Source organism: Manis pentadactyla, chromosome 9 (assembly GCF_030020395.1).
Source record: "Manis pentadactyla isolate mManPen7 chromosome 9, mManPen7.hap1, whole genome shotgun sequence".
NCBI classification, from domain to species: Eukaryota; Metazoa; Chordata; class Mammalia; order Pholidota; family Manidae; genus Manis; species Manis pentadactyla.
The window spans coordinates 102,013,405-102,036,428 of NC_080027.1; the positions used below are offsets into that span (position 1 = coordinate 102,013,405).

Below are 23,024 nucleotides of genomic sequence, written 5' to 3' on the forward strand. Positions count from 1 at the left end.
TCTTCTTTGCCTGTTTAACTTTGATATAATTTGTGCTTTGACAGAAGAAGATCGAATAAGAAATTTGGGGTGGGAAATGTCAACATATATGAGTTAAGCATTCTGAATTGCCTGGTGCCTCATTAAGATTAGGAGGACACAGTAGGGCACCATGAGGAACAGGGGATACTTAACTGACTCTAATGAAGGAGTTTCTAGTTTCAAGTCAGGTTTTCTTCCTGCTGAACAGTCTAATCAACTAAAGATCCATGTATGTGTCACTGTACAGAGCCTCCAAATTGTATTAAAATGACAAATCCATCTCCTCTCCAGTGCCATCCCAAATTAGTCTGGGGAGGAGATTTAGTGGAACTTTGGGATGGTAAATGTACCTATGTGGTGATCAAATAGCAGCTTTTGACTTCTCTCTGATGACATACTTGATTCTGAAATGATATTTCTGATTTTATATGTCCTTTGCCTCCACTTCACTGACAACAATCAAAATATCTTGGGAAAAAGGTCATATATTGAAGAGCATGTGCATGAAAAAGAAAAATGAGGTATCTCCAATTTTTCTCAGCCTGAAATATTCTCACCCATCCCCAGCTATCCCATTTCACAGTCACTAGGGAAATCCCTAACCATCTCCCCAAAATCAATTCAAATATTTTCTCTTCTGAAAATCTTCCCTAAAAACCCTATACCTGACTCTAAGCCACCCTGTATATACTTCTGTTGAAGCTATCATATAGCAATTATTTCTTTGTACGTCTCCATGAAGTTAGGGACTATATCTTATTTAGCTCTGTAGCCTGAGACCTACCATAGTGCTTGACACATACAGATGCTCATAAACATCTTTGACTGATAGGCTTAGTTCATATCCTCATTTTCAATGTAAAGTGCAATTACATTTGAGAAATGCACTCAGGACTTCATAATTGGGCTTATATTACAGTTTCCTGCCTATTAACTATTTTTATTCCCTGGAGAAGGTACCTAATACACTTTAACACTCTATGCAGAACACCACCACGAGACCTAACTATCCTATGAGGCATCACAGAAAACTCTTCCTGCTCAGCAGGCTGAGAGCAATGAATGCTAAAACTCCAGTCACTTAAAATCCAAAAAAAAGATATGACCAGCCTTTCTTCAGGAAGCACCATTAGTGAGGTTGGTTTGGCCTAATGGAGGTAACTTGTGGGGCAGTGGACTGGGGAAATGTAAATATCAAAAGGCAGAGACATTTCACTTTGGGTGCCATTCTCCTACCCTCACTGTTTCCCTCAGGGAACATCAAGAACTAGTTGGCTCACATGGATTTCAGCATGGTACTAACAAGGCTGAAATTAAGATTTAGGACTCCTTAGAAGTTTTGTCTTTTCTTTTTGTTGTCCACTGTCAGTTCATTGCTCCCTCAGGAATTCTCATCATCATCAAGTATTTGCTATATTAATACCTACAAAACCCAGGCATTAACACAAAGAGCTGTACAGGTCAAGTCAGGTTTTCTTCCTGCAGGATAATCTCTGTCCTGTCACAGCTGAGAAATGCATAAGAAAGACCAAGGAATAGATAAGCCATGTTACTCTCTACTGTTAGAGATGCTGATCTTCCACATTTCTTCTTTTGACACTATTTAAGATCTAGTTTGCAAGAATTTCCAGTTTCCTCTCTGTGATATTGAGATTGCAGAAAGAATCCAAAAGATAGTTAAGATTTCAACAGTTCTGAAGATAAAGCTCAACATTTAGATTCTAGTTACAGGTCATGAAGAAGCATGTTCAATCCCTATACCCACTAACACTGTGCCCTATACATGGTGAAATGAAGTAAAATCCTCTTTCCCATGAACATTTGTGAATTGGGGCTCACCCTCCCATGTGGCAATCTGAAGCTAGATGAGGGCTTTGTCCTGACTGACAGCAATGTTGAGGTGAATTTGGGAGTGCCTAATTTTAGTTCAGCACTGCCATGTGATCTCCCAAACTTTGTCTGCCTGAGTTTGGCTCCACCCCCTTTCTCTCCAGATATTGCCATTTACATCACAGCAGAAGTGAAAGGGAGAGGTGAGGCTGAAGAAAGTTTCTGTAGGTCATTACCAGCTCTGCTAAGGCAATAGTCAAGGTAGGTTTCTTAATCGGCAAAGGACCTGATCATGCCAATTGCCCACACTTGTCTCAGGTAGAGAGACAAGCAGACAGAACCTGGCAACATTCCCTGAAATGGCTCATTAGGGAGCATGAGAGAGACAGAATGGGGGAGAAGTGATCCATCCTGTTGGCAGGAGGGAAAACAACCAAGTATGTATGTTTAGATATTGTGCTTGTAAAATTTCCATAACCTCTTGTTTCTGTGAGTTTCAATGGGAGAGTGCTTAGAAACATGCAAGAACTTAAAAAAAAATTAGGCCTATGGGAGATTATATTTATAAATGCCATATCCAACAAGGGACTAACATCCAAAATATATAAAGAATCCACATGCCTCAACACCCAAAAAGCAAATAACCCTATTAAAAAATGGGCAGAGGCTATGAACAGACATTTCTCCAAAGAGGAAATTCAGATGGCCAACAGGCACATGAAAGGATGCTCCACATCACTAATTATCAGGGAAATGCAAATTAAAACCACAATGAGATATCACCTCATACCAGTTAGGATGGCCAACATAGAAAAGACTAGGAACAACAAATGCTAGTGAAGATGCAGAGAAAGGGGAACCTTCCTACACCGCTGGTGGGAATGTAAACCATTTCAGCCATTGTAGAAAGCAATATGGAGGTTCCTCAAAAAACTAAAAATAGAAATACCATTTGACCCTGGAATTCCACTACTAGGAATTTACCCAGAGAAAACAACTTCTCAGACTCAAAAAGACATAGGTACCCCTATGTTTATCACCACACTATTTACAATAGCCAAGATATGGAAGCAATCTAATTGTCCATCAGTAGATAAATGAATAAAGAAGATGTGGTATATATACACAATGGAATACTATTCAGCCATAAGAAAGAAACAAATCCTACCATTCGCAACAACATGGATGGAGCTAGAGGGTATTATGCTCAGTGAAATAAGCCAGGCAGAGAAAGACAAATACCAAATGATTTCCCTCATTTGTGGAGTATAACAACGAAGCAAAACTGAAGGAACAAAACAGCAGCAGACTCACATACTCCAAGAAGGGACTTGTGGTTACCAAAGGGGAAGGGTGAGGGATGGCGGATGGGGAACAAGGGAGAAGGGGATTGTGGGGTATCATGATTGGTGCACATGGTGTGTTTGGGGTCACAGGGAAGACAGTGTAGCTCGGAGAAGGCAAATAGGGACTCTGTGGCATCTTAGCACACTGATGGACAGTGACTGCAATGGGGCATAGGGGTGACTCGATAATAAGGGTGAAGGTAATAATCACATTGTTTTTCTTGTGAAACCTTCATAAGAGTGTATATCAATGATACCTTAATAAAAAAATATTAAGCCTACATATGCAAGGTAATGTTACTTTGATCTTGGGTGTACTTTGCAATCCCCTGTTATTCGTTCTCGATGTAAAAATTTTCTTTGTTCCATATCACAGGTGGGAAAACAAAGAAAGAAAAGTTAACAACACTGAGAAGGTCAAGTACATGATGAGTATCTCCTTGTTCCCTATCTCTGACTCCCATGCTCATTCACATACTTACCTAACAAAAATTTAGGGAGCCCTGTTTCTATACAATGCACTGATATCTTAAATAGTGTAATATTTATCTGTGGCAGCAGATCTTGTGGTTTTGGGAAAATTTTTTTTTTTTTTGCTTTTCTTTTCCCACTGACAATGCCCTCAGACACTTCCAAATAGAAGGCTATGGAATGTTTTCCCACAGTCAGAGAGAAAAAGAGAGCTGCCTCCTTAGGACACACAGTAGCTGTCCTCGCTAACTGCTTATTCTCTCTTTCTGACCTAACAAGTAAAAAATGACTTGAAATTTGAACCCTGTCCCCTTGATACCTTTCTTGAGAACATCATGTTGGTGCTGATTGTAATCTTAAATCATGAAAAGTATTTTGCTTTTTTAATGAGTGTAGGCACATTAACAGATTTAGCTATAGCTTTTTTCTTCTTTTTTTCCTCTTCCGTCTCTTTCTTTTATCCCCTTTTCTTTTCTTTCAGGTACAACAGATTTATATGTTGTCAGCCCAATGAAGAAAAATCCCTATTTATCCAATTCACAAGCTTGGCAGAGAAATCTATTAAATGTATTCACAGTCTTATTACTGCCCTTTAAAATCTGATTGTTGAAAGTTAACATAAAGCAAAAACCTAAACGTCAAAAAGTCGCTGTTTGCATTTACTTCAGCATCAGTCTATGGAGGAGTTGTAAACATTCTCTAATATTAACAAGTCACAGCTGTACATATGACACTTATCCCATTACAAAATGCACATGCCATTCGAGAAGCTCACTAAACTCTTTGAGGGTGAAAGCCAAAGCAAGATTAATGTTTTCCCTTTTTCAGGAGATTAAATAGATGTGAAGAGTTTAGTGACTAATGTTCTGGGATCAAATAAGTTCTAATTACCAAATCCAAGTTCTCTTTATCCTAATGCATTTTCTGAGAACACTTCTTTGAGAGGAATTTAGTTGTGTTAAGCAAAACTCAGCTTGCTTAGCTGTCACACAAAGAAGAGCCATGTCATGCAGACACAAGCTTCATATGCCACTTTCTCATCATTGAGACCATCTTGGTCAACCATGAGCAAAGGTAAAATGAGCAAGAAGTTTGTCCTTCAGAATCCTATCATCTCCTTCATTCTTTCCCTGCATCTGGCCTCCCCTTCTCTCCTTCAGACACCCTTTGGCCTCCCTCTTGCTTCACCCTTCTCTGCCTATCCAAAAAGAAAAAAGCATTTCAAAGATCAACATGTGATCCTTCTGACTGCATAAGGGCATAAAGGAGCAGTCTGTGAGGGCAACCGCTGAGTGTCCTGTGGAGATAGATCTCTTTTTCTCTTTGGAGGAATTGCTGCATATAATCCATGTCTGCCTATGTCAAGAGGTAGGTTGAAGGAGCAAAATCATGAGGTCAAGGATGTTTCTGACATCCAGGAAAAAATTACAAGCTCCATATATTATTTCTGCCATTAAAACACTCATCCATTCACATACTCATTAACTCAACATTTATTAATGCAATAATTTATTGAATACTTTGCATCTGTTGTTTGTTTAGAGATACAGTAGTACTCTCCCTGGCTGTTAGGCAAGACAGAGATATAAATGAATAATTGCAGCACAGAGTAAAAAAAAAGAGGTGCAGTGTTTGTAAGTTCAATGTACAATAGTGGCACAAAGGAGGAAGTTACCAACTTGTGAGATGGAGGTCAGCAAAGGCCTCTCAGGAAGAAGATATTTCAGCTAAAGTCGTAAAGAGGAATAAAACTTAGCCTGCCAAACATCCCAGGCAGAGAAAACAGCACTTGTAAAGGCATGAAGGCCTGAAACAGATGGGCATATTCAGGAGACTATAAGTAGCCCAGTAATGGAAAGAAGGCATATTGATGGGAGAGACTGACAGTTATCAGGATCATGGAGAGATGTGTATGCCAGGGAGGGTGTTCTTACTTTTTATCTGACCAGCATCTCTTTGCCCTTCAAGTGCTAACAGCAGCCTGACTTTACTGGAGAACCACATTTCTGTACTCCTTGTGATCTTGATTGGGCCATCGCCTAGAGACAGACAGTGGCTCAAGCTACCTGGCCTAGTGTTCAGTCTTTCTTGGCGACCATGATGAGTTCAAGGCACATGACCCAGTAAGAACCCTTCCCAAGATTTGATGTATGGAAATTGGGATAGAGGGGCTTTCCTCCTTTGGGATCTTGAACAGTATGGATCATCCAGGCCTGGTATTATACGTAGCTAACTTTGACTGCCTACATGTTGCCTGCCAAATGAGGAAAACATGTCAAGGAACATAGAATCCAGGGAGGGAGGGAGAGCAAGAGAAAGGGAAAGATGGAGCCCTGTGTCTGAGCTTTGGATCAACTCCTGAACATTCTCATCATACAGGCTCTACTTGAGCCACTTATATGGAATTTCCATCACTTATGACCAAAGAAGTCCTGAATATTAAACTGTGTTAAGGACTTTGGACTTTACTATCTGGGCAGTGAGGGGATCTTTGAAATACTTGGCGCAGTGAATAGATTTGTGTTTTAGAAAGCATGTGCTGGTAACAGCATAGAGAGTGAGTAGATGGTTGGGGAGCACGGTTACAAAGTCAGCATGATGCTCTGGACAAGAGACCAGAAAGTCCTGAACTAAAGCAGCCATGGTGGGCATGAGATAGTAGAAAGAATCTATTCTGAGGGCAATTTAAGAGGTATTCAACTGGGTAAGGAGTATGAGGAGAAGGAAGGATTTGGGGATAATTCTTGTGTCTCTTGCATGGATTTTTTTTTTAGGGTCAATTGTTTTTTTTGATTAACCAAAAGAGGGAATCCAAGCAGAAATACTGGGGGTGGGAGGAGGTATGTTCATTCAAGGTGCTTTTAAAGTTAAGATTTCTGTGGCACATCCAAATGCAGATGTTCAGTGGCAGTTACATAGTTCTGATGCTTAGGACTACAATCTGGGCAGGAGACCTGGCACTATACAGACAATACCAGAAGCTTTTGATGTGTAAGAGATTCCCTAGGGGAACTATAAGAGGTGAGAAAGGAAGACCAAGGACTAACTTTGGGAGATTACAACTTCTAAGAGGTGGGCCTGAGATGGGGACTAGGAAGGAGATGTTGGAGGGATGGGAGAGGAATCAAGAGAGAGTGGTGTCCCAGGAGCCAGGTAGTGAAGGAGAGAGGAATGATCAGTGGTGTAAAACCCCTCAAAGAGGTCAATGAGGTAAATACTGTGAAGCGTCCTTTATCTGACTATTTGGAGTGTGTCATCCAACTGCACCTTTGTAGTATTTTCAGTTACAATATTGGCTAGTGTAGAATTGCACTGCATGTTATGCCATAAGAAAGGCATGGCAAGCAGAAGTTTACAGGAAATATTTAGTCTTTTATTGTGAGCTCTCTGTTTCTCATATGGGAAATATCTCATGTACAGAGATATGTCCTAGGTGATCTTGGAAACTGAAAGGACACGTTTCTGCCAGCAGATGAAGGCAGGAGACTGTGTTCCACGGGGGGGAGGAGATAGGCAGTAGCTGCCAAATACAGCATAGAAGGGCTCTGGGGCCCGTGGCTCTGAAACTAGGCAAGACCAAAAGGTCCCAGAGGCTGGGATGCAGGGAAGGGCTCCTACCACAAGGCTGGTGACCTCATCAAGCCATGCACAGCACTGTCATGACATCATGTAGTTAGTATATTTGTGTCTATCTAGACTGTTCTTCACCACAGGTACCACCACATGGCTCTCATCCAGGCTAAGTGCTTTAATCCTGATCAAATAATAACAGTTTAAAAGTCAGAGGGATTGCTCAAGATGGTCATTTCCTATCTTTGGTTCAAACCAAGTTCACTCAGGGTGGGAATTAGATTGGGGTTTGTAGCGATGTGTCTTAATATCCTCCTTGTGTAGTGTAAATCACACACCCACAGAGTTAGACATGATGGCTAAATATATAAACATGAGTGACAATATTTGTATTTCTAGGACACTTTAAATCACTCTGACTCTAACATAGAATTGACAGAAAGGGAAGAGAAGAAAAAAAAAGAGAGGAGAAGAAGATAAAAGATAACAGTATAGAAGAGGGGGAGAAAGAGAGAAGGGGGGGAAAAGGAAAGCTAATCCTAACCGTCAGAGAACATTCTTAGGATCTCATTTGAAAAAGTGCCTGGAAACAAGGCCTCCTCAACAGCAGAAAACTTGGCTGTCATTTGGCCTGATTGCCCAGCTTCCTTTCTCTCTGGACCTTTCTAGCATAGGAAATACAGAGAAAGAAAGAAATGGCCTCGTTGCCCTTTAAAACCACCTACAGGTCTCATGTGAAGAGAACCTGAGCTCCCTGTTACCCTGGGTTTAGATACCACCAGAGCAGGGGGTGCACACGAAAGCATAAGGCCCCTAACTATTCTACTGTTGATCCAGCCACATGTTTACTAAACTCTGATGCAGCCCAAGCCCTGCACAAGTCCTGTGGATAAAGAAGGCTTAGGTTCCACCATCTACAAGTTCAAGGATCTATCTTTTTATTTCATGTATTTGAGCCGAATCTGCACCTTGAAGCTTACGTTCCTCCCTTAATCTGCTCTGTGACCTTAGACAAGTCCTTTACCCACTCTGTGCCTCTGTTTACTTCTCTGCAGAATGGAGGTAATACCAGTGGCCTATTCTGAAGTTTAAATGAACCAGAATGAACCAGAACCAAGATCAGAGTCTAGCACACTGTAATCACACACTTAGCTGCTGCTGTTTTTCATCATTATCATTACTAACCATAATGATAATCATAATAATCATTGCAGTCATCAAAAGAAAAGGGCTTTTTCTTGGATTTTTTGCCTGAAACCCTATTATTTTATTTTGTCCAGTTGAATGAAACTGCTTACAGGTGCTATGACAGAAAGTTCCACACTAAGCCACAGATTGTTGAGGAATCTTCAGCCTAGTCAAGCTCTGATGAATATAATGTCTGATATCTGACCTTTGTACTCCCTGTGGATACTGAAGAAATGAGACAGGATTTTTAGACTGTCTCCCCTACTTTTGCTGATTATTTTTTTTTATCTTGTTAAAGGATAAAAAATGTTTTTGTCCATGTGCTCACATCCTCAGCTTTGATACATTACAGTCATAGCTGTAGGTCTTGCTTCTCCAGATGTGAGATCCTACTTGGGTGGCTGTCTGCATTTTTGCGATCTTTGAGGCCAGAGACTTTCTCATCCTCAGAACCAGTGCTGTGATACAGTAACTAAACTCATTTCCTGTCTCGGCGGGTCCAGAGCATTCCAGTGTGCACACAAGTGTCTTATGGACTGTGAAAGAGTAGAAAAAACTCCATTCTTTTGTGAAGCTTACCAAGATCCGTGTGAATGAAGAACACTGACCTTATGCTTTCAGGGGAAGTATTCCAAATAGCAGAGCTGACAGAGGCGTAGGTTGGAATGGGCCAGCTGAGCAGGGAGGTACTAATAGCGTGTTGTGAATTCCAGCCTGGCTCTGGCTGAGAACCTTCAAGATCACCTATGCCGTTCCTCTGAGCCTGGACTTCTTTTCCTTAGCAATCTCATGAAACAGAAACTTCAATGGAACCCCCATAAGCAAGCTGTGATACACACTCATAGCTAGCAGGGGACTCTCTCAGAGTCCCGACCATCGTGCCCACCATCCCGGTTAACTTTGTATCTTCCCTCAGTCCCGAGTCTTCCCTCCCCCACCCGCTCTAGCTGTCTAATGGCACAGGCCCAACAGAGTCAAGTGAGCCTCTATGTGGGGGGCCCAGTTATGGGCCAAGCGCTGTATACCTTCTATTATGCATGTAAAAGAAATCTGTGGCTTAGTTCCTTTCTGTGCAGTTTGGAAGACAAAGTGAGCACATGTAAAACAATTAAAAAGCCATAGCTTATCTAACCAATAATAATGCGAACTCTAAGCCAGGCATGCTGAAGCAGGGAAGTTCAAGTCTGGCTTCAGTTACGTGGCAGGAAGGACCTAAGGAAGAGGAATTCAGCGAAGCCTTGGAGGACTGGATGGTTTAGAGAAGGGCGTTCCGAGCAATTGCCCTCCTTGGGTTCTAGCTGTCCTTCCTTATGCCTCGGAGTCCTTCGGTGAATCCCAGGACCTCCCGTGAAAGAGGCAACGGAGCAAACTGAGAGTATTGCTCTGGGAGTTGCCTAAGTCAGAGCTGCATTTCCTTCCTGTTGTTAGGGCTTTTGTGGGTGCCAGGCACAGCAAGCTCTCACCTTCCCATTCTCCTCCCACTCCCACCCCACACCAGCACCACCCCCCATCATCAGGATGAGCCGTTCACACCAAGAAAGGCATGGACACACCCAGCCTGGTGCCAGCCAGGAGCACCCTGTGAGTTCAGTGTGTGGCCTCCATCATCCCGGCCTCGGGCCCCAGCGGGAGGCTGCTTTCTAGAGAAGCTCCGCCAGTTGCTTTTCAGCTGCAAGATACTAAAACCAGCATTCGGCCCTTTTGCCTTTAATTTTAGATCTCTTTCAATACTTCCCTAGTGAAAGAGGCAAAAGAGAGAACTATCTGTCTCATTATTCCCTCTTCTCAGGTAAAAGCACACAAGCCTTTCTGCCCTCACAGACCAGAACACACCTTCTGCCCTGTTTCTGGCTCCTGATACTATCGAAAATATAGGGTTTTTATATGTCTGTTTCTCTGGCTGGGTTGTGAGCTCTCCAAGGACATGACACTGTGTCACACATGCTTCTTTACGCCCCCACCGCTTAGCAGAGTGGCTGATGCCTAGGGAATGTTCAACAAGTGTAAAAGGAGGAAAGATCCAAAAAGAATTTCTATCCATTGTCCTGAAATTCTTTCTAGGACAAAGCAGATCATGAATGAATGCACATATGCATGCTTACTTCTCCCAACACAGTGCCATTGAACTCTTTAGGTTAATACTTCCTTTAAGTTTAGGTTAATACTTCCTTTAAATCGAAAAAGATTAATGTCCCCATTAAATCATTATTCAGTCTTTTTCAAAGTGGCAGCTAGCTAGAGGCTAGGTCTTGTGATCACATGGGCAATTTTTGCTAAAGAGGAGAGTGGAGGATATAGCACTTCAGGTATTTATTGGAAAAGTAGAAGACGGTGATGCTGCGCACTGAAGGGCTCTTCGTGTCTCATGTGACGGAGGGAAGGGCCATGTTACAGGACTGTGTGCTAAGGAGGGAGACGAAAGGATACAAAGATCATACTACTTCTTCTTTTGACCTATAGTTTATCAAGTTGCTCAGTTTTGCTACATTTAAGGAAGAGACCCCATTCTTATCCCCAGAAAGCCATCCCTCTCCTAAGACAGAATTGAGCAATTTTTCTGGGAGTTCTTGTGTATAGCAGGCTGAAATCTTCCCCAAACCTCCAAAGAGACCTTGCTATTGAGAGGAGAGAACCATGAGCGTGTTAAACCCACATGGGGAACTAGAGGAAGTAACAAAACACTACACGGCTTTATTGCGGAAATGTGTGTCACAAATAAGCTGCCAAGAAACTACAGGATTTGTCTTTAAAGAAAACTCCCCCAAGGTTCCTGAAGAGTAGCCAGGATAAAGGTGACATATTGGCGGCCCTTTCTAGAGGCTACTGTGTGAATGTAGAGCAAATACCTCATAGGTGCTTGCATGGCTTTCTCCAACATGGCAATTACCTTATTTTTCTTTGAGCCTTAGTAGTTTTTATCACCCACTCAGGGACTAACCAGAAATCATTTATGTGTCCAAATTTGTCCCAGCATTTGAAAGGACACACCATCCAGTGGCACTGTATTCAGGTTGATGGGTGGCTCTGCCAAGACAAGAACAGAGGTGGTTGGTAGTTATAGTGGCAGAAGAAATTCCCAGAGCTAGAGACCACAGATGTCTCCCTTGGGTCTCACATCCCAGCAGAGCCCTGAGCCTCACTCTCGTTAGTGCCCACCCAAGCCCCTCACACACACAGCGGACACATCCATCCTCATCCCTACTTCCTTCTGGGACCCTGGCTACCCACTTTTCACTCGCATCTCTTTTCTGTAGACACTGGTAGATGACAATACCTATTTGCACTTTATTATCTGGGTCTTCCAATGTTTCATGTAAGTACTTTCTGTCTCTAACCAAACTGCAGAGTTCTTGAGGATCAGGGACTGTACTCCTACAATCCTTCTCTTGGAACCCACACCTGGTTCTTGTACTGGGTTGAACTTGTCCTAAGCACTCAGAAAGTATGGATGATAGGTCGTTCTAGATGGAGATTCTCATTCCTGCAGTTCAGTTTAGCAGACTTATTTCCAGCAAAAAATTTTCACACACAATGTCTTCTGGAGTCCCTAAGAAAAAAGAAATGGTAGGATTTACCATCACTTTCCCGAGTTCACCCAAAGGAAAAGTCACAAATGATACACAAGGCAAGTATGGGGGGACTTCTCCTTGGCTTTGCTTCCCTCACTGAAGTGTATCTCCTGTGTCATGGAACGACTGTCATTGAGACCCAAACATCAAGAATCCTAGGACTGCAAAAGGAAAAGAAAGCAGAAAACATCTGTTCCTCCTTAGACACTCTGGGTGTTATTTCTTGATTAGACCAGGTTTTGTCAATGGCAGATTTCCAAAGGATATTTCTGCCTCATTGACATCACTTGTATTGCCTTCAGATTGCAAATTCCTGCCGGCCCAGTTCCCACTCCTTTGCAGTTCCCTCAGCTTCTCCCGGAGATTGCCTGCATGGTACTTGATGAATATCTGATTAAATAACACCTTCACTTGTGATTTTTATTTCAATTTCCTGGGTGCATCCTAATAGTTACTCCGAGTCTAGGCAATAACTACCCTCCCACTAATGTAATAACTTGAAAGGATCTTATGTCTTAACTGAGGCTTATAATCTGCACTGATGAGTAAACTGATAGAGCAGAATGATGACAAATTCAATCTCAAAGTGAGACCACCAGAGCTGGTAGCCTGACTTTGCTACTTATTCCTTGGGAGAACTTGGGCTAGTTTCTAATCTTTTCTGCATCTGCTTGGCATGGCTTTGTTGAGGATTAAATGGGATGATTCACATAAAGCCCTTGAAATAGCACCTGGTACACTCCATGTTCAGGAGGTGTCAGAATTATTAGTCATTCTTCTTGTCCAGCTCCAACGTGTCCTGGAATCCTGGATACATTCTCTCTGCACTCTGCGTTTGGAGCCTCCACTCTGAAACACAGACTTACCCCACCTCACAGGCCTAAGAAGGTAAACCCTGCTCCCTCCTGTATGGCGGCGTGTGGCAGGACTGTGAACACGCTGCTGTGCTGTGAAGCTGCTGCGGAGTGTACACCGGGGCTGCCAACCTGCCTGAGCTCAAATGAGCACCGGTGATCCAAGACACATTCCATGACACCACGAGAGCAGCTCGTATTTGTTTTCTCTTTCCTCGTGGCTTCCTTTTCAGTAAGATACTAGTACAAGTCAGACCACCCTACAACAAGAAAATCTCCAGGGCCTCATATAGTTTGTTTTTAAATGGTATCAGATCAGACCAAAGTCCAATAAAAACACCTAGAATTGGACAGTACCTTGAAATGCACTCTCATCAACATGACGTGTGAAAACAGCTTAGTGATTAACTTCTTGAAGTGGGTGTCAAGATACTGTTATTTTATTTCTACTTCTAATTCTGAGACTGCATTGTCTGGAGAAATTTAGGCAAATTACTTCCTTCTTGGATGTGGATTTTCCCCAAGATAATCTCTGAAAAAAAAAATTCATTCTTACTCTACCATCAGAGAATGTCTAAGAGCCCTCTCAGAGCTCCCCCAGAACCGTAGGTGAATGCAAAGAAAGAAAAACCCATCCTGGTTTGGTAACTTCTCAAACCTGTCTTTCTGCGTTTGCATAATAAACTAATTAACTAATATGCTGGATGACTTCCTGGTGTCAAAAACAAAAACAAAAAAATTCAGAAAGGGGATCATGTTGTATGAGGAAAGACATTGTTTAATAAGGATTCACTTGCAAGGTAGAATAACTTTAGGTAGGAATTATTCTGTCAGTATTTTCCATGACCTGAGTTAAAATTGCAAAATGCAAATCTCAGATTATCCTGAGAACCCTAACCCTCCACAAGGATGTCAGTGATTTTACAAGTTTCATTTACTTCCTCTTGAATCTTTGATTAATCAGAATAACACAAATTTGTCCAATATCAGAAGTCCCTGAGAATTCCAATACAAATGTTTCTTTGTTTATTATATATTTGATATTAAGCATTGTGTAAACTTAAGGTATACAACATGTTAATTTGGTATGCTTATCGTAATATAATTGGCATTGTGGTAATAATTACCACATTACATAATGTTTTCTTTTTAGTGGTTGGAATAATTAAGTTCTAGTCTCTTAGGAGGTTTGATGATTATAATAAAATATTGTTGTCTGTCCTCACTATATTAGAATTAGATCTCCAGGACTTATTTACTACTCAATCCAAGTTTGTACCCTTAAATGCATCTGTCCTAATACAAATATTTTTTAAGGTATTCTTCACCACAGATGAGATACTAAGTTTTCTTAATGAGGGGACAATTATAATAGCAAATGACATCCTAGCCTATGTCTTTATAGTTTATAAATAAGTAATTTTATATACATTACCCCATTTGATCCTCAAAACAGTATGAAGTAGTTATGACAGATACAATTATCCCAATTTTTATACAGGAGAGGACAGAAAGAAGAGGAATTGGTACAGATACAGAGAATGGATGGCCACTCATTTATCTATATATTCATTCAACAATCATTCATGAATAATCACATGTGCCAAGATCTGGGAGGATACAGCAATAAGCCAAATCTTTACAAAACCCATAGCTTAATGGAAGTGACTTGACAGTTACAGAGATAATAACAATAAAATAAGACAAATGTTATGATGTGGATCTCTGAGATCAAAGAGCAGGACGCTCTGTGTTCAAGTTTGCAGAAGTTTCCTTAAGGAACTTATATTTCAGCTGAAATGCAGGGATGAGTAAGGAGGAAGCCAGAAAAAGCAGAAGTGGAGACAAGTGATCCTCTGGGAAGGAACATTGTGCCCCAAGGATGAGAGCTGAGGAAGGACAAATAATACTTATCAAGAAACCAAAAGAATTTTGCATTCTGAGTATAAAATGCAAGATGGAAAAAGCAAGAGATGAGGCTAGAGAGTTAGGCAAAGGACCAAAGTCACATAAGACCTTGTAATTTATCTGAAGGGCAATGACAAGACAAAAATTAGGACAGCATAAAAAACTATGATAGTAAAATATTTTGGAAGTCAAGAATCAGGGAGAGTTGCAGCAATATAGTCAATCACATTAATCATACAAAGAAGTCAAAGAATCAGAGGGCTGAGAGTAAGTCATTTGGGATGTCATAGATAACCTTAATATTTTTAGTTTGTTGGTAGAGATGGAACACAAGCTCCATGTATGATTGAAAGACAAGGAAGTAGAGGCAAAGGGTGCGTAGACTATGGTTTAAAAAGTTCCATCCTCCTATTGGTAGAGCTGATAGCAGAGTCAAAGAAAGCTTTTTCAAGATAAAAAATTTAAATGTGCTTGAAGGCAAGAGGGTAAGGTTGAGTATAAAGGTAGAAATTAAAATGTCATGAAGTCACTTAAGTTTATGGAAGTGGTAGTGTATGGTTACTATAATTATAGTTACTATAGCATTGTTACTATAGTCAGTAATACTGTATTGCACATTTGAAAGTTGCTTAAGAGAGTAGATCTTAGAAGTTATCATCATAAAAAAATTAGACTATGAATGGTGACAGGTGTTAACTAGACATGCAGTGACCATTTTGCAATATATACAAATATTGAATCATTATGTTGTACACTGGAAACTAAGACAGTGTTACATGTCAATTACTATCTAAATTAAAAGATTAAGGAAATGGGATACATGGTTAGAATTACAATGAAATGGTTAGGTGAGCAAAGCGGCTCAGTAAAAGATCTGTATGTACATTTTTAAAGCCCTAGTACTAAAGCCAATCCCCGATTGCCCTCCCCCTGGCTACTTAATCTATAATAACACTCCCAGAAAGTTTTGTCTTTGGATCATTGTTCTGTCTGTGGTGGGACACTTTCATGTTGGACTGAAGTCTTTATCTCTGAGATGATGTTAAAATCATATTAAGTATTGTTCAGTCACATATCCTTGGAATATGGAAAGACAGTATAGAAAATAAATCCTGGCAAAAGAATATGCTCTCCTTGATTCCCGTGAAAAGGGGAAGTGCTTCTGTGCCGTAAATGGGTGTGGGAACATCTTCAGAATTTCAGGTGGATTGAGTCAGGCTGTTTTCTTTCATCACTGCAGCAGCCAAAATGGAAAGTTCTCAGATCCTCATCTTCCACTAGGACATGATCAATCGTTGATCAAAAAGTAGAGATTTTTCACAGGCCTCAGCAAGGAAAGTAAGCCACCTAATACTTCTTCCCAATGTCACCCACACAACAACAATAAATGCCAAAATTGGAGCATTTCTTAGACATTTCAGTGGATTATGGAGTCAGATACCCGGTATGTCCCACTCAAAGTATTTGAGGACCTCCTACATCCATAGGTGCAGATTCTTCTCATTCTGACATGGAAAAGTTGAGAACAAACTTATGTCATATGCAGGCCACAGATAAAGGATATTAGAAAGAAAAGTGATATGTGTGCAGATGCTACAAAGCCGGGTACAGAACTCACCCAGAAGACTCACACAGTATTCTCTGTGTTCTCAGTGTAAGTACGGGGCCAAGACCAACAGTGTAAATTTAACTGGCACAAAAATTAATTTCTACATCTAGGATAAATGCCACGGTGCTCATGAACAAAGTAGAAGCAACCTGAAAAAAAGATCTGAGTGTTTTAGTGGACCACAAGTTTAAGATGAGCCAGCATAACTATTAACAGCATTTAATGGCACGTGAGGCATACTAACGAAGAACAGTGCTTTCCTTAGGAGAGCATATTATCTCCCTAAACCCTGTACAGGTCAGCCCCATTCTGAAAGGCTTTATTCCAGCTTAAGTATAGCAATGATTGGACTGTGAACAGGGGCAGAGCAGCCACAATCACACTTCCATACCAATTTACAATATGTAAGACTTTGACACACTCTCTGATATTCATTTTCATCCCTATAATCCTACGAAATAAATGTTATTATATTCATTTTATAGATGGCCATGCTGAAATTGAGAGGCACTAAGTGCCTTGACCAAGGTAGCATGGTTAATAAATCGTAGAGCCAAGTCATTGATTCCTAGACCTCCATTTTCTCCTTCGTAACAACTGTGGTCTTTGGCCTAGGGAGAGCAGACGTAGGGGTTCATGCTAACACTCTTCAAGCATTGGAAGGACCATTATGTGAGGAAGGAAGTAGACTTACTCTTGAGTGAGACAGCAGATGGACGTTAAGAGAACTGGAAAACAGCCAAGACTGGCTGACTGTCATTGAAAGAGTAGAAAGCTGAAGATGGAGAATGTAAGACAAAGCTAATATAATTAAAAGGGGTCATTAGACTAAACTGTGTCCCTAATAAATCTTGGAGTTTTTTTAAAGCTTCAGAGAAAATTCCTGAACAAGAACTTGTGCAAATTTTCCCTTTACTCTCATTTTTCCTATAAACCTCTTTTTTTTTAAATTTTGAAAGCAGAAGTGGAAAAATTAGAAGATATATTAACAGTGACCATGGAAAAGGAACCTCTGATAGTGCCATCTGGCCAAAACTTAAAGATTATATCAGCAAAACCTTTTATGGAACATACCAGTTATTCCCCAATCCATGGGAAGAAGATGGGGAATAAAAAATAATAAAAGCCCGATCTTTCTTCAAGACAGAGTTTGAATCTAGCAGTGCTAGATCCTTCCACACTCTTAAAATTCATTCTGATCTTCAAAATATATAAAATACCCAGTCAGTGTTTTCCCTGTCTATCTAATCCCAGTAAAGCAGGATGTCAAAACATAGTAGAGAAGGCACTATACTAGCAGTCAGAAAATTTGCTTCTAATCCCAGCTCTGCTAGGTCCTTCCTGACTGGCCTCATGCAGGCTGGCACACAGGTTTATTCTAGGCAATGGGGCTTTCGGGCTTGTGGTCCCTCATACGGAAATTATGAGCATACACTGTAACACTGATTAAGAGCACATGCTTTAGCAACAGACATGCCTGGGGTTAAGCAGCTCCCTGCCACTTGGAATGTGTCTCATCTTGAGCACTTTCCTCTAAGTTCAGTTCCTTCAGATGTTAGTTAAATGAAGAATATGAAAATGCATATGAGAGTGTCATGTAAATTACTCACTGGCCTTAATCCAGTGTTTTGGAGAAAGCAGATATCGAAAACTTCCAAACGTAAAAAGAACTCGGTGAATTGCAATTGAAAGAGGGACAGTGAGCATATCAAGAAAAATGGGAAACTATCAAAAGGAAATCCCAGTGACTGAAATGGAACACATTTCATCCAGATGAGAAAGTGAAGGCATATAGAAGGATATATGCAAACAGCTTTTCTGATGGGCTCAGACCCAAGAGTGTATCAATACAAGATGAGAGATGGGGGCACATAAACAAGACAATTTCAAGACAGTGGCACAACCTACCAGAATAGAGCCAAAAAAACTATAGCCTGGAATGAACTAAGGTGTGTGAAAAAAGGAAATTCTGAAGCAAGAAAAAAGACTTATTTTATTTGTGGTTTTGATTTTTGCTTGTTTGTTTAAAGAAACTAACAAGGATAGAATAAGAGCCTGAGTCACTGGGGACAACAGTGTCATGTTAACTTTTAGGACAAAGAAACCCCAGTTTCTCAGGACCAATTTTGCTTTTCTCCAATTTCTGTCATAATATTTATTGAGCTGCCTGCTGTGTGTTAGGCATTGCAGCAAATGCTGAGATTTTATACTGAGGAGATATAATCCCTTCTGTCAAGAGGTTGATAGTCCAGTAAGAAGATAGGCATGCAATTAAATAAATATAAAATTATAATAAAATATACTAAAATAATTATAGTAATTAGAGGTGAAAAAGAAACCCAGGGGACACATAATTTAAAAACCACCCAAATCTGCCCTGTGGAATCCAGAGGAGGATTCTCAGAAAGAATAACATTTAGCCTGAGACACCTCAGTCAACAAAATGCACACTGGAAGGGTAGCACAGATTAAACATAAGAATACGCTACAACTTCTGGCCATTTCAAATGCATTCAGATCTACTGACTGTGTTGAATTCTCTCAATTTGTTTTAAAAAAAATTTACAAAGATTTCTTAATGCCTGGCAATTTTGGAGGCAGAGAGAAACAGAGAAGTTACAGAAGACTAAAAATTGATAAATGTTATTTAGATTTACAGTTTTAAGATGAAGAATTCAATGAAAGACAGCATTGTGGACTGCTTGAAAGAAGGGGCTTCAGGTTTAGACTGCTAAGATAGAACTCAGGCTCGCCTCCTTACTGATGTGTGACCTTAACCAAGTTATTGATCATCTCTGTTTTTCAGTTTCCTCATCCATGAAATAGGAGAATAAGAGGATCTGTGCACAGAAGTTACAGTGAGCATTATGTGGAATGTGCTTAGAAGAGTACCCAGCACAAGGTAAGCTCTCGAGAACTGTGAACTGTTCTATAATTCTACAAACTACAGGCCAAAGAAGTTGGCCTTAATTACACCAAAGATTCCAGAATAGAAGCTTTAAAAGACCAGTACAGAAAAGGAAGTGGTGATATTTTAGGAACAGGCTGAGTTCACTGACAAGTCATTTTGGACCCCCACACATTTCCTCTTAGCATATGTGTTTTGCTGGCATACAGAAGGGATTTTTTAGACCTAGCACCTATGGATTTTACCAGAGAATTTTGCCATCCATGTAAAAAAGATGGACCAGTGCATGCAGGTCTACTGGGTGATGGCCGTAGTAAGTGTCAACTAAAGCATCTTGTCCAGTACCCAGGAAAGAGGGGTGCACAGGAGGCTTTTGTAATACACACAAATGAGAAACCATGCTGGACACAAGAGAAACCAAGTAAAAGCATATTCCTGTTTCTCAAGGACGTCACAGTAAATTAGGGAAGAGATGTTTATATAAATGCTTACTATAATAACAAACATATATTCCAGACCATAGTGGCGTAGAGGATTGTAGACATAGTGGCACAGAGGACACTCAGTCCTACTTAGGTGATTATGGAAGCAGGAAGATATATGGACTGATTTTGAAGGCTGGTTTCTTGACCTTGTTAAGTGGTATTAAAAACACATTATAATGTTATTTAAACTACCAAAATGCATCTGGCTATTTTAATGAAAATAATTCTATTTACTGCTAAAACAAAACTACCCAAAATAATGACCCAGCTGTGGTGGTTCTAACTGAAACCATCATTATGACAACCACATCATATTGGTCCAGATCTGTGTTTTCTTACTATTGCTCCTCTGGCAGAGCTTTCCCTCCTCTCGTTGTTTCTGCCCCTGCAGACCACCCTTCACCCCCATGTCCATAGCCCCATGGGTGGTCTTGCTCTGCCTCTCTCACCATGCCACCTGAGCCACCTTCTCTGAAACAGGTCCCATGAAGCCATAAACTTCTCAAAAATCCCCTAAGTAGTAAAGCAGTGCTAGTTCCCTGGACTAGCTCTCTGGCAGCTGGGGATTTGGTGACCTTGTGTCCAGTATCAGTCCCTATCGTATTTCCACAGATCGCCTCACCAGGCCGTGGACCATGCATGCTCTCTCCCACATTTCTGTGGAGGCTGTCTCCCACATTTCTCCTCTGCCTGGAGGTCTGCCTCCAACTCTTGCACCATGCATAAATCCAAACACTTCCCCTTCTCTTTTTGCCTAGAATCTCATTCCTTTGTTATAACCCTGTGCTTATCATAGCACTTGCTTCACTCTTTGCTGGACCTGGATAGTCTAGATGGAAAGAGAACTGGGCCAGGATTTGGACAATCCAGATTCCAATTCCTGCATTACTGGTAACCTCCCTGTGTCTCATTTCCCCATCTGTAAATGAGAGGCCTGCGATTACTCACAGACAGTCCCCAATTTACAATGGCTTGATTTAAGATTTTTTTCAAGCGATATGCATTCAATAGAAACTGTACTTCAGACTTTGAATTTTTATTTTTCCCCCCAGCTGGCAATATGAGGTGTGATACTCTCTCATTCAGCCACGCCATCATGAGGGTAAACAATCCATGCATAAATAACCATACTGTCCCCATGCAACCATTCTGTTTTTCTCTTAGTATAGTACTCAACCAGTTACATGAGATATCAACACTTTATTATAAAACAGGCTTTGTGTTAGATGCTTTTGCCCAGCTGTAGGCTAATATAAGTGTTGTGAGCACATTTTAATATAAGCTGGACTAAGCTATGGTGTTTGGTAGGTTAGCTATAGTAAATGCTTTTTCAACTTAACATTTCCAACTTATAATGGGTTTATTGGGGCATAACCCCACCATAAGTAGAGGAAGATCTGTATCTTTGTATAAAACACCTCTTAGCTCTATTATTCTGTGATTTGAATCCATCTATCTCTCTCATTAGATGTTTCTTAAATCACACCTTCTAAATCTTCATGTTGCCTGTAGCTCCAAACTACACTTTATACCTAGGAGAAGCTTTGGTAAATATTTTGTGGAGTGAATGGGTGAATGAATAATTTGATATTCTCTTTATATGAAATAAGCTGAGTCACCATTGTTTGTATTGATATGCCCTCCATTTAACTGTTTCTAGAGAAGATCTCAGAAAAGACAACTAGTGAGAAAAGCCAGAGTACCTAAATCTTTTCAATATGTATCATTTCAAGCACCATGCAAATATCAGTATGCAAATATATGAAGTGTGAAAAGGCTGAATATGTGCTTGGTTGCTAGAAAGAACTCACTGAAGCTAAAAAGAAAACAGAAATTTAAGATAGAGAAAAGTTTACCTAACATAGCTAGTTGTAAGCCAATAACACAAAAACAATTGACATCTATTGAACTTTCTATTGCCAAACACTGAGCTGAGCTTTTTCTATGCATTCTTTTCATTTTAGTCCTTAAGCTCTCCTATACAGTTGGAATAATTATCTTTACCTTACAGATGAAAGCACCTAGCCCCAGAGAAGTTACACAGATTGCTCAAGCTCATGCAAAATATAAGAGCAGAATTAGGAATTAAATTCAGGCCTAAATAAATCGAGACCCGTTTCCTAACTGCAGCACTCAAGTGCCTCCCCTGAGATGATACAGCCTAGAAAATGACATATGTTTTTAAATATCTTGACAGCATATCTTAGAGAGTTGACAGGCTTCATGCTGTTGAAAAGAAAGAGACCCATTTACACTAACCCAAGGGTGGTTTGTTAAAAAGATCTCTAAGGCCTGAAACAGGAACTGAAATTACGTCAAAACTAGAGTATCTCTGGGTTGTCAACTGTTTTCAACGTTTTCTTTCCATAAAGTTGCGTGTTCTCTCCCTCCCTCTCCTGTTCATATGGTAGCACCTGCTTTTCCTATTACATCATCTCTATTATTCTGCACATCAAGAGCTCCATGGCATCATTTTAACACTGCGAAATGGCACTTTTACTCCTATGTTCTAGACCAAATTCCTAAAAAAGAGAATTAGATGTGCCCAGCTCATTTTTTTGCTGGCTCATACTATGTGTGTCCAGCACTCTGTTGGGAAAAGGATACACTGACCAGCCAACATTAATACTTAGCTTGCTAGGTAGATGCCTTTCTCTCCTTTAGCCTGAGGTTACCCTCTTTCTGCACCCCTCGACATTTCTCTATTCTTCACAACCAAGTTTCTACAAAGAGAAGAATAACTTATTGTTTCATTGTCCATTTACTCTTCATCACGCAACTGTACTGCCCATTTGTTCTTCAGTCTTTGAAATTGGGATTCTTCCCCCCATTATGCACTGAAAACGATCCTGCTGATGTCACCAACAATTATACACCAGTGAAGTCCAATAAGCAATTTCTAATATCATAATATTTGATTCCTTGCAGCCTCTAGCATTGCTGATCACTCCTCCTTTGGTAATCTCTCATGGCCTGATTCTGTGGACCCACTCTCTCCCAGCTGACCTCACTTGTCTCTGGCTACTGCTCTGTAGGATTCCTTTCCTATGACTGTCCTCAAATGTTGGTCCCCCCACAGGTCTGAGTTATTTCCCCCTTTTCACCCTAAACCCTTTCTACAGGATTTCATCCATGCCAGTGACTTTACCTTAGAGGTTGTTGACTTTCAAATATACATCCTATCCTGTGTGACTCCTCCCGAGTTCCAACTGCATACTAGTAATGCCCACCTGGATATTTGGATATTCTACAAATAACTCAAACC

General features: G+C 40.6%; 1 long non-coding RNA gene across 3 annotated transcripts in view; it reads left to right on the plus strand.

Annotated features, from left to right (window-relative positions):
• Positions 1 to 23,024, plus strand: part of LOC118928840 (uncharacterized) — a 127,461-nt gene that overhangs the window by 91,862 nt on the left and 12,575 nt on the right. The window contains exons 1-3 of one of the 3 annotated variants that reach the window (XR_008999348.1): positions 4,338 to 5,791; positions 12,783 to 18,315; positions 19,173 to 19,268. This is a non-coding gene — a long non-coding RNA (uncharacterized LOC118928840). Of the gene's footprint in view, positions 1 to 4,337; positions 5,792 to 12,782; positions 18,316 to 19,172; positions 19,269 to 23,024 lie in introns of those variants that run through there. The other 2 variants (XR_008999349.1, XR_008999347.1) reach the window with 2 other exon arrangements.